Below are 16,940 nucleotides of genomic sequence, written 5' to 3'. Positions count from 1 at the left end.
GGAGGCAGAGCCCAGAGCCCCCCAGGTGTCAGCTGCAGGGGTGAGGCACTCGCTGGGCAGGTTTGGTGCTCGGCAACGCTGTTGTGGATAGATGTGCTCAGCCCACAGGTGAAGGAGGAGGGACTCCAGGAACCTTGCCCCAAACACACCAGGGGCCGGGATGCCCAGATCTCATGGCAGCCCCAGCAGCTGCTCCTTGCCCCTCCAATTCATCCCCTGCAATGCCCTTAGCCTCTCCCTGCCCGGTGTGCCCTGGCTCAGCCAGGAGGGCCTGGGGTATACACAGACCAGGGGTGCACTTGCAGCAACCTGGTCACTCCCTCACCTCCATCCCCGATGCAGTGGGGGCACCGTCCCACTCAGCCCCATTTCCCCAGCCAGGGCACAGTTCCCCTCTCCAGGGTCTCTCCCACTGCAAGACGAGGAGGTGCCCAGTGCCACGACATCTTCCTCTACCGCCCTGGCATGCCAGGCCAATGGGGATATTTTGGATGCCAGGTCCGAGATGTGGCCAGAGCGTCAATGGGGATATTTCGGATGCCAGGTCCGAGATGTGGCCAGAGCCATGGTGAGGAGGTGGCCGTGGGTGCATGGGTTGCAACTCCCTATCTGTACTGAGATACATCCATTAAACAGCTGTGTCCAACCAGCCTCCTGAGGGTGCGCTTTCAGGGCTTCTGGCTTCTCCTCAGGCACTTCTGGGGATCCACAGTGGCCTGTTGTCTTTAAAATCCTATCCCAGCCTTAGGTCATTGTCCCACCAGGCAGGCTTGGCCTCCCATCCCCAGAGTGTCCCACAGCAGCAGTGGGGGGAAGCCAGCAGGTGCACCCAGGACCCTGCAAACTCGAGGTGCCCCATGTGTCCCCAGGAAAGCAGACAGTAGGGAGAGTGCTTGGCTGACCCTACAACAACCCCAGTCCCTGCAGTGGAAGGGACAATCATCCACCGGGATGAGGGTGCTTCCTGCCTTCAGAGGCACTGGAGGCTGTGAACTGAGCACTGGGGACTGTTGGATGCTGGGAACAGGCTGTCTGCAGCAGTGCTGGGAAACCCGAAATAACCCCACAAAGACACCAAGAAGGAGAGTGGTCCCCATGGCTGGAGTGCTCCAGTCCTAGTCACATCCACGGAGCTCCCACAGGAAGCTGCAGCTTTTGATGGTGGCACAAATGGTCTGTGGGAATCGGCAAAGGAGGCTCACCTGCCTGGGGGGACTTTTCTTTCACAGTGCGTGCACTGCAGCTGGGAGGGGAATGGGTTTGCGAAGAGAGTTTGGGAGAGAATTAGGAGGTATTAGAGAGAATTAGGAGAATTAGATGCTGCCCTGGCAACATCTGTGCTGTCTGCAGGGGCACAGAGCTTGGTGCTAAAAGCTGGAGTCGGACATTCAGCCCACCCCCGAGGCCACAGTGGGCTGCCATGGCATCTAGACCACAGGAGCAGTGTGCAGCTCATCCCCAGAGAAAATCCAGCAAGTATTTCCGGCTCTGGGAGCCAGAGCAGCTGTAAAAGCACCTGGGAGAGGCACCCGTCACCTTGAGGAAGAGGATGGGCATCTGAGGGAAGGGGGAGCTCACGGTGTTTTTTGCGCCTGATGGTGGGATATCATGGGTGCGTGCTCTGCCCATGAAGGGAAGCCGCGGGAAGCCACAGGAAGCCCTCACATGGCGAGATGGTGTTGATCACTGTGTTATTGCTCCATCTGCTGGAGATGAAGAGAAAGCTGGGGCAGAGCACAGGAGTGGGGACGCTGGGAGTGAGACATCCACTGCCACCACCCCAAACCGACATCCTGAGCCCTCAGGATCCAGACCGGGAGAGCAAATCCTCCTGGGCCCTAATCCAGCCCCACTCCGCTCTCAGTTCTTCCCTTGGAAAACAAGGTACAGGTGGTTGTCCCATCTCCAGCCCACCTGCCACCCCCTGCAGCACTCTGGCATCCCTGCCAGGGCACACAGCCAGCTGGTGTTTCCGGAGAGCTGGTTAAAACAAGGGCCACACGTGGCCAGGGGGACCTATGTCCCGCAGGGCTGTGCTGTCACTGCTGTGGCACTGTCATCCCAGCTCACATCCTCTGCCACAGCAGCAGGTGCCCAGTGAGCGACCTCCACGGAGCAGAGTGTGCCTCAGCCATGTCCCACACAGGCACCATCGAGGTCTGGGCAGAAGCAGGAGGACGTGGTGGAGGAGTGGGCAAGGTGGTGCTGTGGCTCCTCTTAGCTGTCACTTGCTCCTTCAGGAGCTGCTGTCCGCAGAGACACTGTCCCCAGAAAGCCTCTGTGGCCTGCAGACCGCCATCCCTGATGCTGGGGCAAACCCCTCCCTAAATGCTGAGGGATACCTCCTCTGCGCATGGTGCAAACCTCCCAAACACCTGAAAGCTGGCACTAAGCTCTCTCTGAATACTTCTCACTACACGCTGGTGCAAACCTGTCCCTGAATCCCCTTGAATGTTTATGCAAACCTCCAAACAAGTGCTGGTGACAACTTTCCCTGAACAGTGGTGCAAATCTCCCCACTGAGATCCCAGAGGCCGGAGACCAAAGGATCAGGATGCTCATGTGGGATTTAAGGCTGGGGCAAGAACCAGCTCTCCAGCCCAACCCTCCCAAGCCCTGCTGTACTGACGGTGCCTGTGCAGCCCACGGGTCTGTTGTCCCATGTCCATCACCCACCACCAGGTGCCATACAGTGGGTGCTGTGTTACCCAGTGGGGGTTCTCAGCCCCAGGGCTCCAGTCCAGCATCATCCAGTCTGGGGGCAGGGGCAGAGTCCTGGGTCCTGGGGGGCAGCTCTGGCTCATGTATGTGTTTCACAGCAGGCAGCAATCAGAGCATCATCTACGCTTCTCCCAGATGGTCCTGCCCTCTGCAAGAGGACTGGAGCACCTCGGCCTGCCCAGATCAGAATGTCTTTGCCATCCCACAGGAACCCCAGGGGATGGGGAGTAATAGTGCCCTACTGCTAGAGTTTCCCCCTCTGCCAGGCTGCAGGACCACTTCACACGGCTGCCACCCACTCCAAAAACCTCTGCTGGTGGGGAATATGGGTGCTTGGCTTTGCATCCCAGGGATCAGGATAGCACCCTCCTCTGAGGCTGGACACCTCTGCCTGTCCCCGGGGCTCCCCTGGGTTTGGCCAAGTGCCATCAGGTCTGGTGTGTCCCAGAGGGAAAGTGACCACGATGTGCCCCACACCAAAGCCAGCCAAACTTCAGGAACGTGTGTGCAAAGCTGTGCTGACACAGGAGGGACAGAGGTGACCAGGGGGACCCACTGGGCTAAGACAGTGTCACCATGAGCCATGGCACCTGGCTATCACTGGGGCAAGATGTCAGAGCCCCATCCCATCACTGCCACAGGACTGTCAGAGACCAATGGCAGGAAAAGAGGGTTCTCTGGGCAGCTTGTGACAGTGACAGCAACAGCCACAGCCCCCGGAGGCAGTGACACCCTGGAGGCCCCAACTATCCTTCCCCTCCCGGGCCAGAGCAGGACTGACCATCCAGAGCAGGGACAAGTGTTCCCATTTAGCAACATCCCCCCACATGTGAGCAGGGAGAGGAGATGGGAAAGCTGAGGAGGTTTTGGGGCGCAGAACTGGGATGACAAGATTGGGCCACTAAGAAGAGACCCTCACCCCACCCCGAGCCAGGGTCCGTAGGGGCACTAGAGACCTCTGGGGAGACTTCAGGGAGGACTGGGGGGTGAAGGGGCTGGGAGAGGGTGGTGCAAGGGGCCACCAAGTAAGAAGTGTGTGTGCCCCCTGCAACAGAGAGGTGGCCACGGGGTGTCGCCCCTGCACCGCGCCGGGAGCCGGCGGTGCCACTTCGGGACCTGCACAGAACATGCAGGGAGGGAGGATGCAGGAAGGGAGGATGCAGGGACTCATCTCTCTACCCAGAAATCATTTTGTAGGCTGGCTTGTGACGCCCTTCCTCTCCTGCCCAAGCTCTGATTCCAACCTCTGCCCTATAGCACCTTCTTCCTCCCTGGTTATGTGCCTTTGCCAGGTGAATGTAGGGCCACACACCCTGCATGGGGAGCTGGGACCCAGCCATGGCAGTCGCAGGCTCCTGCAGGGATGAGCTCCATCCTCTGCAGTCCCCTGGAGCTGGGAAACCCTGGGCCTTTGGAGAAGAGGCACCAGCCCAGCAATACCTCGAGTCTAACATCCCTTCCCCATGAGAGGCATAGGGATTCAGAGCCCTCTCCTGCCTGCATTCCCTGATAGGAGCCCTGGGCACTCCCTCATCTTCACCCCCCAAAGCCATTGCACCCCCCAAATAACCACAGGGTCTGACCACACACGGCACTGCCACTGGGCTCAGAAGGATGTTCAAGTGATGGAAATGCAGCCCAGCACTAGGTGTGGTAGCAGGGATAAGGACAGGGATGTCCACCAGCACCTCCTGCAACCAACTACAAGCCGCTTGGATCCACAGGGAAGTCTGGAGGAAGCTGTATGTGACTTAAGTGGGGAAATGAGATAAACTCCCAACATGTCCCCTGGCATGCTGTCAACTGTGGAATGAGCTGCCTCAACAGGACACAACCCCACAGGCACTCCAGCATGGAAGTGGTGTGCTCCTCTCCCGGAAGGGTGGCCTGGGCTACTCACAGGAGTCCATGCAGGAGCTGTGCATGGCTTCCCAGAGGCACACCGTGCCACCACCGGCTCCTGCCACCCCCACATTGCTGGCTCGGTGGCCCTGACAGTGGAGGGCTGACAGACACTGCCTCCTGTTCCCAGCAGGCTCTCTCCCACTTCTCTCCCCGCAGCACAGGGGAATAGAACACGGGGTTCCTGCGTGGTGCAAGGGGTGCAGAGGAGGCCCTGGGATGAGGGGGGGCACAGAAGGGTGCCAGGCACACTGAGCATCTTTTTTCCACAGCAGCTTTGCTGTGACTCATCCTGGCAACCCACACAGCACTCAGGCAGGGTGTCCAGGTCCTCTCCTGTCTCAGTGTAAGGCCATGTAGAAGAAACACATTAACAGCCCAAGTCCTGGGTTCCTCCCTCTGCATCTCCCTGCTCCTACTGCCCTAGCATTGCAGTGGGACTGTGAGGTGGCATCAGGGACAGTGGCCCCAGCCCTGGACTTCCATGTTCCTCTCTGTGGCAGCCTGGACCCCAGGGCCCCACTGACCCCTGAGCAGCTGCTACCAAGCACCAGCAGGGCTGGTATGACAGTGGCCATTGGCTGCCAAATAAATTATTTGGGGTACAGTGAAGGGCAGTACCTGCCTTCCCACTTCGGCTGTGTGTATCCAAGCCCCACAGCTGGAATTGGAGCAGATGCTGATGGTCCCTCTGGGTAGCACAGGGACAGCTGTACAGTGGCATGCATGTCCCTGCGTGCCCCAGCATCCCCCCTCACCCCACATGTGTGTTGTACATCCCAGCATCCCCTTTCCATTTGGGAAATGACCCTGAACCATAAGCCAACACACACAGTCCTCTCAGCTGACCTCCAAGCCACAGGACATGCTGGGGACACTGGTAAGAAGGCATCAATCCAGGACTAATGTGGGAGCTAAATAGAGCCAAGGCATACCATGGCTGGCCTGGGAAGGAGGAAGGCAGCCAGAGTACCTGGAAAGCAGGGATTTGGATCCGAGCCACTCCAGAAAGCCAGCACGATGCTTGGCACAGGCAGATGCACCCGGCCGATCAGAGACACGGAGATCCATCTGGGGGATCTGCCAACCCACACAGCATCAGCCAGGCCACTCACTCCTCAGGTGCCTCTGGCAGCAAGGATGGGAGTAATAAAGGGGGGAGGCACCTCGTGTTTGGCGTGGGGCACCCCATGACCCATCAGTGAAATGATCTGGGGGCTGGAGTGACTGATCCACGAGGAGCCGCACACAACTATATCTGTCTCACTTGGCTGAGAGATGACTAAGGGAAGGACAGGAGAGCAGTCTGCACACCGCCAGGCAGAGGAGGAATTATTTAGGCTGGAGCGCGGGGGCGGAGGGAGGGGGGCTGGAAGGAGATGGGTGGAGGGAAGGTAGAGGCTAGGTGGGATGCTCTGGCAGTGCTCCCCCTCTCTGCCGGAGGGACACCATGTACTGGTGAGAAAGAGCACAAGAGCTGGGGGACTGGGAGGTGCTGCTCACTTTTGGGGAGAAAATACATTCATCCAAGGGGGTGTCCTGGCCCCTACCCCACAGATGGGCATTGACTCAGAGACCTATCCCAAGCACGGGAAAACACATGGCAGCTGCCTGCAGAGGGCGGGCCTCAGAAGGTGGAAAAATGACCTCACTATGTGGCATCTCTCCTGAGCCCCAGCCCACAGCAGTGCTCTCACGTAACCACCTGACACACAATAAAAATCAAAGGCAGGAGAAGGGGATGCCGAGACCAAGGGGCTCAGCATCTTCTGGGATCAATCCCTTCTCCCAGGAAGGAAGGGACCCCACCACATAAGCTGTTCCCACAGCCAACATGTACCAAATCTATTTCCTGGGGTCATCTTGTGCTTTAGGGGCTGGCATGAGGATGAAGAGCAAATGAAGCACAAAGAGCTACAACTCCTACTGATACTTTGACTGGGCCACCCTGCCTCATTCACCTGCAGGTTGCCACTCTTCTCCCCACTCTCCAAAGATTTTTGCCACATAACTGGGGTACAAACATTCCAACCCAGCTGGCACACGAAGCTATGTGAGCCTGTACCTGCTCCATGCATTTGGAGAGGACCTAAGTGACCTGTGTGCCCTCCAGACCATCCAGCCCAGGAGGATATTTGCAAGGGAACATCATCTTCAGGCCAGAAAGTCCCCTAAACTTACAGCCAGGAGTCCTGTCAGTTGAACATATATGGGATATGACAGCAGGACCATGGCCCAGGATGTTGCAGGAAAGGGAATTGAAGAAGGGGCTATAAACCAGCATGATTTCATGTCCATATGTTCAACATGGCTTGATGACTTTATAAATTTGGTGGCTAAAACACCACCACAGACATACAAGGCTGCCATCAGATGATCCCTCCATCACCCTGAGCACCAGGCAACACTAGGGGATCACTGAGCAATGCTGGGGACAACACTGAGCATTGCCAGGGGAAGCACCGAGCAATGCCAGGGGATCACTGAGCAGTGCCAGAGAGAACACGGGGCAGTGTCGTGGAGGCACTGAGCAATGCTATGGGACCACAAGGAAATGCAGGGTGAGCACTGGGCAAGGTCAGGGGAGCACCGAGTAATGTCGGCGGAGCACTGGGCAATGTCAGGGGAGGACCAGGCAACTGGTGAGCTGGGTGAGCACTGCAAAACCAGTGACCTGCCAGGACCCAGCCCTAGGGACCTCCACCCATCACACCAGCTCCCACGGGCAGCAACAACTCTGTCACCGCTTGGCCCCTCTGAGCTGGCCTGTGCACAGCAGGTCCCTGGGCTGGCAGCAACGTGGGATTCAGAGGCCACAGCATCACCCCGCCTTTATCTCCCGTCTTTTCATCCTCAAAGCAACCTGGCATCCTCTTTCAGTACCCTCAGCGTAGCCTGGCAACGGCAGTACCAGCATGGAAACAGCTGTACTGGCATGGAAACGGCAGTACTGGCATGGCAACACGGTGGAGGAGAGACAAAAATGTCAGGCGGATCCCCCCCTTCTGCTTCTTGGAACAGCAAAGCTGCCTTGTCTCCCCTGGATACATCCAATGGGCTGTGGGCACCAGGATGATGGACCCTCCTCCTCTCCCCATTGCCCAGAATTACATGAGATGAGTTGCTGGGTCTCAGCCTGAGTCTTACAAGACCTGGCATACAGAGAACCACGGCAGCAGGCATATGTTCTTTGTGGGTCCCCATGGGGGTAGACACATAGCCCCCCTTACCACTTCCAGACCAAACACCTAGTTTGAGGTGCACAAATTTGTGAGACTTGGGAAAATTGTTCCCGTCTCTTTGGCTGCCAAGGGCTTTTCCTGCAGCAAGTCCCTCTGTCTGCTGGGGCAGACCTGCCGTTCAGGGACAGCCCTGCCCACGGTGAGAAGAGAAGACGCTGGCATCCATGAGACATTAGGACTGCCCCCCCTCATCCCATTCAGATGTGGGGAAGCGTCCCCGGCAGCAGGCAGGGAGGGCAGCCTGAGCATCCCCCTCTGCCGGGTAAGGAGATCCGGCGGGGCATCGGAAGTTACACAACGCTGCGCTATGCGGACAAGGCACAGCGAGCACTGCGGGGGCGCCCGACAGCCCCCACAGTGAATTCCCTGACGTGGCAAACATCTCCCGAAGCCCCCTCGATGCCCACCTGCACACGCAGGCAGGAGCCCACGCACATACGCAGGCAGGAGCCCACACGCCGGCACACGCCTGCCTCTAAAGGAAAAGCCTCGCCAGAGCCAGAGCTGAAATAGTGAATTGCCTCATTCATTCACCCTCTCCGGAAGCTTTGCCCGTACATGCAAACATACGCGCAGGGAGACATGTGTGGCAGACACGTGCGACCACCCCTAAGCCCTCCAGGAATTCCACCCCACCCCCCCCAGCCACTTTCTTCACCACCCGCTCCAAACTGAAGTACAGTCTGTATCCATGCATGTCCTGACAGGCAAACCCCAGCTCCGCAGGTGGGGAACCCTGACTGGAGCAGATTCATGGCACAGTGTGGTGTCCCATGTTCCCTGGTGGGGGTGGGAAGCCCCCAGTCCCAAATCAAGAGACTCTCACATGGCACATTCCCCCTTAGCACACACATAAGCATTCCCAGCCATGTTTGCTCCTATGAGGGCTCAGTGGAGACCCCTCTACAGGGATGCTACCGGAGCAAAAACCCCTCTGGAGTGGCCAGACAGATCACTCCACCCCCAAAATCTTGAGCCGGACCTGTCAGGAGCTGAGCAGGGCCTGACACGTGCATGGCATGGGGCACATATATGTGCCAGACATGCAATGTGTCAATGCCCAGCGGCACACCCACATGGCAGATGCACAGACAGAAACCTCCATTTCTGTGCTGGTGTGCACACACACAACACACTCCACAATGCATGGGCTCTGCTGACCCCATTTGGGGGTTCAGCACACACAGGTCACACACAGGCACGGCCAGGCAGCAGCAGGACAGAGCAATGCCCGCCTGTGCCCCAGCACGACCCTGCTCTGCTGGCATGTCCTTACATAACTCCAGCTGAGTGTGGGACAAGCGACTGCACCAAGGAGGGAGATGGAGAGGATTCGGCTCATTTCTTTTCCTAGAATAATTTCTAGAACCGTGAGGTGGCTGAGAAAACATCCCATCTCCACACTCCTCCCACTCACTTGGCAGCACCCAGCTGTGGTGCAGCGGTGGCAGCCAGCACAGTGTGTGCAGCATCCACGAGCATGGCATCATGTCCTGAGACCCCTTCCCAACCCAGTAGGCAGGTCACACATCCTGGCATCCACAATGCCCAGGTGTCATGACACATCCCTAGTCCTGTTCTCCCTCCCCTTGTACAAGAGGGAGACACTGATGTACCCCCCCAGGTGCCCCAAGACCTGCATGACAGGTGCCCAGATCGGTTCCCCCTCTAGTTGCACAGACAAATGCCAGTGTCTGTGTTGGACAGGGAGCACTTCCTGTAGTGTTGCTCACCTCAGAGTGACGCAGGGATTCAGGCACTGGACACATACCTCAAGGGAGCAAAAGCGTCAGCACCTGCATTGCGGTCTGACCCTGCCTGCCCCCTCAATGACTGCTCTTCCCTTTTGACTGTGTGTATTTGTATTCTTCCTCAACCTTACCTAGAATACGATATCAGACACAGGGACTTGTATCTGCCCAGACTGCTCTTCCTTCTCCACGAGCACAGGTCATTCAGTACCACTCCAGCCTGACTGGGGCTTTATAAAGAGGGTGGTTTGCCAAAGAAGAACCCTGCCACCATCATTGTGTGGCAGCAATCCCAGGTTCCCATTGTGCAGCTCAGCCCCTCTACCCAGGCCCAGTACATTGAACCTTCTGTGGTTTTGTTCTTTTCCAGTAGCAGCAGTTTCTCCTCTCCACCTTCCTCCCACTCCCCATCCTCCAGGCTGTACTTTCAATGCCACTGCCCTTACTGAAGGTTGAAGCAAAGCAAGGAATTATTTTGGGACTGATTTTCTGAACATTAATTCTTCCATTCTCATGTGGAGACGCTGCTGCTCTCCTCATTTGCTCTCTAATTACACAGCACTGTAACTTTTCCCTTTTTATGCTCTCTCTTCCAGCAAGTCAGAAGGGAGGGAGTTGCAAAGTCTTATTTTCACCATAACCCACCACCATCCCTGACCAGGCTCGGATGTATTTGCCTTGTGGTGGTCCTGACAGAGGCAATCCTAAATGGCTTTATCTTGGGGCCTGGCACCACATGCCAGGCTGAATCCTCTCTGCTGTCCTCACCATGGGAAATGGAATGTGGCTTTGGGAATTAGATCCCCAGTGCTCCAGATGTAAGCCACATAGCTGGCCAGCTGTGCTTCCAGGCATCTTTGCATCCCTGGGGATCTGGCCTCTTTGGAGCCCTGTCTCTTGGGGCTGCTGGAAAGAGTTGGTGGGTGCTGGGGAAAAGCCAAACGCCCTGCTCAGTCCATTCACCTGGGTTGAGAGGAGAACACAGAGCCTGCTGTGCTCTTGGGGTGTCCCCTCATGTCAGCATTACAAAGGGGGATGTGGCAAGCACAACCCCGAGCCCAAGCACAGCCACCAGACCTCTAGATCAGAGAGACATGAGAAAGCCACTTGACTTGCAGATGGTGACCCACACCACACTGTTAACCATTGCCAATTTCATACACCACCCCCACCTCCTGTCTCATCTACCCATACTCTGCCTCCAAGCAAGAAAACAGGCAGATAGGAAAAGCTTCCTTGCTCCAGCTTCCAGCCAGGGGCACCAGATGCTCAGCCAGCCCCTGCCAGTATCCCCAGCTCACTTACTACCGCCTCCCTCCCAGTTCAACCTCAACACTGGCTGGCATCTCAGATTCCTGATGAAAAGCTCTAGGCGAGACTGTTCCCTGCCAGTAGCAGGCAGTGACCTGGAAATCTGCAGAGCCACCACAGGATAGGCACGGTGCCATACAGCAGGTCCAAGGACTGGAAAGCACAAAGGCCCATGAGATTGAGTCAAGATGCCCAGGGCCAGACATGTCTCCATCTTCACATGTCTCCGTTTGCTTGTGAAGACAAGACAGGGCATCCTCCAGCACTCCTGAAGGGGTCCTTGGGGATCTTCATCCTTTCCTTTCTCCTCTGTACACAGATCCTTATGCCTTTACCCACCCACCTCTATAATCTTGTTGGACCAAGGACATGGGATACTGAAGAAGGAGTAAAATTAAAGAGATTACTAGTTAGGGCTATGGGAAGGGTGGGAAGCAACCCAGCACCACTGCAGCACCAGTGGAATCTTCTGCCCTCAGAAAAACATCACCTGCATCCCTCTAACCATGACCTGCCATGGGCCAGGGCAGACACGGGGAAGGAGGTCTGGGAGGCAATGGAGAAGAGCCAAGACCAGAATAAAGGCAAGCCACCCCACTCTTTCAGAAAACTCTTCTTGCAGACAACACCTGGGACAATTTTAGTTTTATTTCAGAGGTCACATATTTGGTAGCACCACAGAGGTATGAAGCTTCCTACAGCAGTCAACTGAGCACCACTTTGTGTCCTGATGATCTCATCACAGCTAACTTGGCACATTATGAATTAGATGCCAGGCAGATCGGCAAAGGAAAAGCATCAGATGGACACACTCCTAGTAGATGCAGCAGGGTTTGTCTCCAGCCTGGACACTACCCACCACCTGTGACCTTCAGGGATGGCATCCCTGCTGGGAACACCTGGGGATGCCCCTGCTGAGGAAAGTAGGGACTCAGGAAGTTTCCAAACTTGCCTAAATGATCGGGTGGCTGGAGAGACTAGAAGGGCTCATTGTGCTTGGCACCCAAATGCAGATCAGAAATAACTTGGTCAAAATGTAACTTGGAGAGAGATATCCCCAGGAGGAACCAAGTGCTGCAGGATGCCTTTGCTGAGGAAAGCAGGGCAAAGGCTGGAAACTGAAACGAAGCCAAGTCAAACTCCAGCATGCGTCCTCTACAAGCAGACGGGTCCCCAGAGGTGACTGAAGCTATTTGGACTCCCTGGCACAGCTGGTCTCCATTCCAGGGGGTTGGTGGGGGTCAGAGGTGAGTGGTAAGGAGGATGCCAGGGCTGGTGGAGTGCTGCTGGCTCTCAGTTACCATTGCCCTGCCTCACTGGGAGCATCTCAACCAGAGTCCAGACTCTCCAGATTTTGGTCCGATGCTTCCTGCTGATTTCCACAGCAATCTGGGACAAATTGCCACATTCCAGCATCCCAAAACTGAGGGGGGACATTGCCTTTTCTCTCTCACCTGCTTGGACATGGGGCTGGCAGAGATGGCTCCACAGGGGGATTTCCCAGCCCACGCACCCTGCATGCCTAGTTTAGACCTGTGCGTTGGTGGCTCAGCCAAGGAGACAGCAGGATAGGTCAGGATAAAGCACGGTGTCCAGAGACAGGATCTGCCTAGTGGAATCTTGCTTTTCCCCAGGCTCTGCCCCAGAAAAAGCACTGCAGCATCTCCCACACTGCCCTTTCCTCCCACTCACTCTTGCCCTCAGGACTTGGCTGCTCCAGCAGAGCCTGAGCACAGGTGGGGACAGCAGGGGACTGGAGAGGACTGAGTCCTCCCACACACTGTTGCCCACTGCCACTCAGATCCGCCTGCATCCCCAGCGTGGGTGGCAGGAGAGCCCCGCTGTGCTCATCCGAGGGGGTTGGCAAAGGTCAGCCTGGGATGAGGTCTCCAGCAAGGGCTGCCAGCCAGCACTGGCTGGGAACCACTTGAGAATAGCGGCAGGAAGGGAAAAAAAGAAAGAAAAAATAAATAAATAAAATGAGAAAAAAAAAAAAGGAAGAAAAAGAAAAAATAACCCAGCTGGCAGCACAGACGCTGCCGGGAGAGGAAGCGGCAGGTTGAGACAAGGACATGGCTCATTATGCCACCCCCGCAGGTGCAGAGCGCCGAGTGGAGCGGCCGGCTCGGCTGCCGGCGGCGGCGCTCGTAGCGGGGAGGCAGCGACCACTGTCCTCATCCTGAGCCCCAGCCCGGGAAGGACAAACCGAACACCATCATTATGGCTGAGAGTGGCTTCCACCCCCTTCCTCCCGCATGCCCTGGAGGCCAGGCAGGCTCTGGTGACACACAGCACCACGAGGACAAGAGATGCTCCTGGAACAAGCTCTTCCAGTGCTGCAACAAGTGTCCTTGGTGATTTCCAAGGTCAGCCTGGATAAAGCCCCAGGCAGCATACTCTGACCTTGTGGCTGATCCTGCTTGCAGCACAAGACTGCCAGGGGACCATTCCTATCTGGATTATCCCATGCTCAGAGCTGGGCAGGCACAAGACCCACCACGTGCTGGGGCTACCAGCACAGCCAGGGCACTTGGGAGCTGAGGCTTTCCTCAGAGGACAGGCCAGGGGCTGGATGAGCCCCGAGGAAGGAGGTCCCCATGTCTCCAGGACAGGGCTCACCTGCACAGACAGCAGGAACTAAGATCCAGGCCTATACTGGAAGGTGATCCACCAGCATCTCCTTGGAGATGCACCAACTTCAGATCACAGCCAGGACCCCAGCAGACAGGGAACAGAGCACTAATCCAACAAAAAAAAACCCTAGGCACGGATTTTTTTCTTGCAGCCCTTTCCTCCTCCTGCAGCTCAGGGTGCTGGAAAAGGCGGGCGACATCTCTAAGGATGGGAACAGGCAGGAAGGAGAGACAGCACCAAATGCGTGGGCGCTGCTCTCGCCGTGGAGAACAGAGCGCAAACCCTGCTGCTGCCAAGCCCAGTGTCCTCAGATGCATCTCCCAGCTCCCCCAGCCACAGCCACTGGAGACTTCCCTGTGCTGTGCTGCGCGGGGGAGTCTAAGCAGGACAGGGGAGCAGCGCAGCAAGGAGCCAGCACCTTGCTCCTGCCCCGTCTGCTCAGCTGTAGGAACATCACAATCCAGCTTGGAGGAGGTGGCAGCAACATGGGAAAGTTCTCCCTCAGAGTGATATGGCACTCAGGCAGGAGATCGCAGAGCTCAGTGGCCTTGCCCACAGCTCCAACCTTCAGATAACAAGCAACGATGTTTCAACACAAAAACAGCCCAGGTTGCAGTTTCCCACCTCCCCATCCACTCTGGGACAAACAGCCAAAGCATCTGGAAGAGCTGAAGCTCCAGAATACACTATGCTGCTCACTTCTGGACCCTGGGGATTTCCCACATCAGAACCATCACCACTGGCTCACCAGCCCTTGTGGATTTCTCTTTTCAGGAATTTGCTCAACTGTCTCTTGATCCCAGACAAGTTTCTTACATCTTCCCTCCACCACTCTACCTGAGTGCCTCAGGAAACACGCTCATGTCCAGAAGGGTCACTGCCTCTTCCCACATGAGATACCCCCTTAGAGGAACTTGAGCAACCCTTTCTTGCTCACCTTCCTTCCCCCCGCTGCACAGGATTTTATTATTCCCCATCATGCCTCCCTCAGTCATCTCTTCCCCCAGACGGAAGAGAGCCAGTTTATGTAATTGTTCCATCTATGGAAACGGCTTCGTACCTTTAATTATTCCTGCCACCCTTCCCTGCACTTTCCCGTCGTGTCTTTAAAAGGGTACGGATGTGCCAGCAGGGAGACGGGGCTGCGAAGGAGGCGCAGTTTTGGTTAAAACACCCTCTGTGTCCTGGAATGGAGGCTGTGGTCTGCCCTGACCCTGCTCCTGCCCAGTGGGACCGCAGTCAGGCCCTGGCCCAGAGCCCTTATTTGTCCCTGGACAGGCTGCACACCAAGCAGATCATTTGTGAGTGCAGGGACGGCCAGCACCAGCTCCCCCACCCCGGGGCCTCCAGCACTCCCGGCAATAAAAAGGCCAGAACAAAAAGCATTTGCAAGGCCAGGACATGGGCACGGCGTGGGACACGCAGCATGAGCCCCCCTGCCGCGGGTACGGGGACAACAAACAACAGACAGCAAAATAGATGGGCAACAGTAAGTGCTGGTTTAGTACCACGATGACTCAGCCGCTGCACTGGGAGTGTGGAGGGAACTCCGAGGCTTCCAGCTCGCAGGAGGTCCACAGACGGTTCATGGTGGGAAAGAGGTAGGTAGCCCAGGGACTGCTCACACCCTGCCTGGGGACTCCAGAAAATCAGAGACCCTCACCCAGGAAGGACAGGGAGGCCAATGCTGTGATCAAACCACAGGGGACAGACAAGATGTGAACTCAAAGCGCCCTGTTCAAACACCTCAGCAGTAAGGGGAAGTGCACAGAGGTTACAAAAGGACAAACACTTAAACAGCCTCAATCATTCACCGCAGTGCTCAGCTTCACCCACGAGCTGAAGCACCTGGAAGACCAGCTGCTTCCCCCCTTGGCTATGGACAGGTGTGCAGGCAGGATGCTGTGCTGAGAGGGACCATGGTTGCACACCAATGTGGTCGCTCGACAGGTGCAAGAGATGGGTTTCCTTCGAGAAAGGCAGGTTTCCTAGGACAAAACCCAGGTCATGGGGTCCAGACAGCTCCTCCAACCAAGAGCCACCTTGCTCCAAGTCTAACCCAGGCTGGGATGCTGGAAAGGTCAAGGGGGAGACTCACATGGCAAAACCCCAAACACACCCCCACCTCGGAAGGGGACACATGACAGGGCTTTGCAGAGGGACAGCACTGGCAGCGTCTCTGGCTCAGCTACACAGCTTCCCCGGAGCTGGCCACGGCTGCTGTGGAGCTGGGATGCACCAATGTCAGATCAGAGGCTGTTTTAAACACAGCCCCTGAGCCTCACACAGGACTCAGGCTCTGGAATCCCATGGCTTTTTCATGATGAAAAAGCATAGCACAACATGAGCCCTCACAGCCTCACATGGCTGAAGCGTCTCAGCCACCCCCCAGTGAACCTTCTGCAGCATAAAGAGAATGGTCCTGTCGTGTTGGGTGTTTGATCCAGGTATGGCACTGTCCCTGGGGAGTGGGCACTCACCAGTCATCCCCCTCAGACTCCTCAGACCTCCCCACAGTATCACAGAATCAATGAGGTTGGAACAGACCTCTGCAATCATCAAGTCCAACCTATGATTGAACATCACCATGGCAATTAGAACCAACTGCCTCGTCCAGTCTTTCTTTAAGCACCTCCAGGGCCGGTAACACCACTACCTCCCCGGGCAGCCCATTTCAGCATGTGAGCCTTTCTGTGAAGAAATTATTTCAAATGTCCAACCAACCTAAACCTACCCTGGTGCAGCTTAAGACTGTGTCCTCTCATCCTGTTGCCAGTTTCCTGGGAGAAGAAATTGAGCCCCATCTGGCTACAACCTCCTTCCAGGTGGTTGTAGAGAGCAATAAGGTCATTCCCGAGTCTCTTCCTCTCTAGGCTAAACACTGTCAGCTGCTCCTCATAGGGCATGAACTTCAGACTCTTCACCAGCTCCCTCGCCTTTTTTTGGACACACTCCAGCACCTCAATGCCCTTCTTGAGTGCCTTTAGGGGCTCGCTCTCCCTCCTGCCCCTGCCAGCCTCACATGGAACGGAGCACACAGGGCTCTTGGGATGCCCACACTGCCCTGCAACCCCACAGCACAGCCCCGCTGTGGCTCACACCATGCACCAGGGCAGATCCAGTGCCTCCCAGATGCCTTCTCACATTTTCTGCCCTGGGTTCAGCCTTCCCAGCCCTGCCAAGCACTTCCAGGACCTTGAACCTATTTCTGCACAGAAAGGCAAGAAAGCTGGGGAAGAGACTGGAGCACAAGTCCTGTGATGAGCAGCTGAGGGAGATGGAGGTGTTTAGCCTGGAGGAGGCTGTGGTGACCTCATCACTCTCCAGAACCACCTGAAAGGAGGCTGTAGCCTTGCAGTGGTCGGTCTCTTCTCCCAGG

The sequence above is a fragment of the Manacus vitellinus genome, unplaced genomic scaffold, assembly GCF_001715985.3.
Source record: "Manacus vitellinus isolate BGI_N305 unplaced genomic scaffold, ASM171598v3 scaffold_36_pilon, whole genome shotgun sequence".
Taxonomy (NCBI): domain Eukaryota; kingdom Metazoa; phylum Chordata; class Aves; order Passeriformes; family Pipridae; genus Manacus; species Manacus vitellinus.
Note: the sequence above shows the minus strand (reverse complement) of the source record.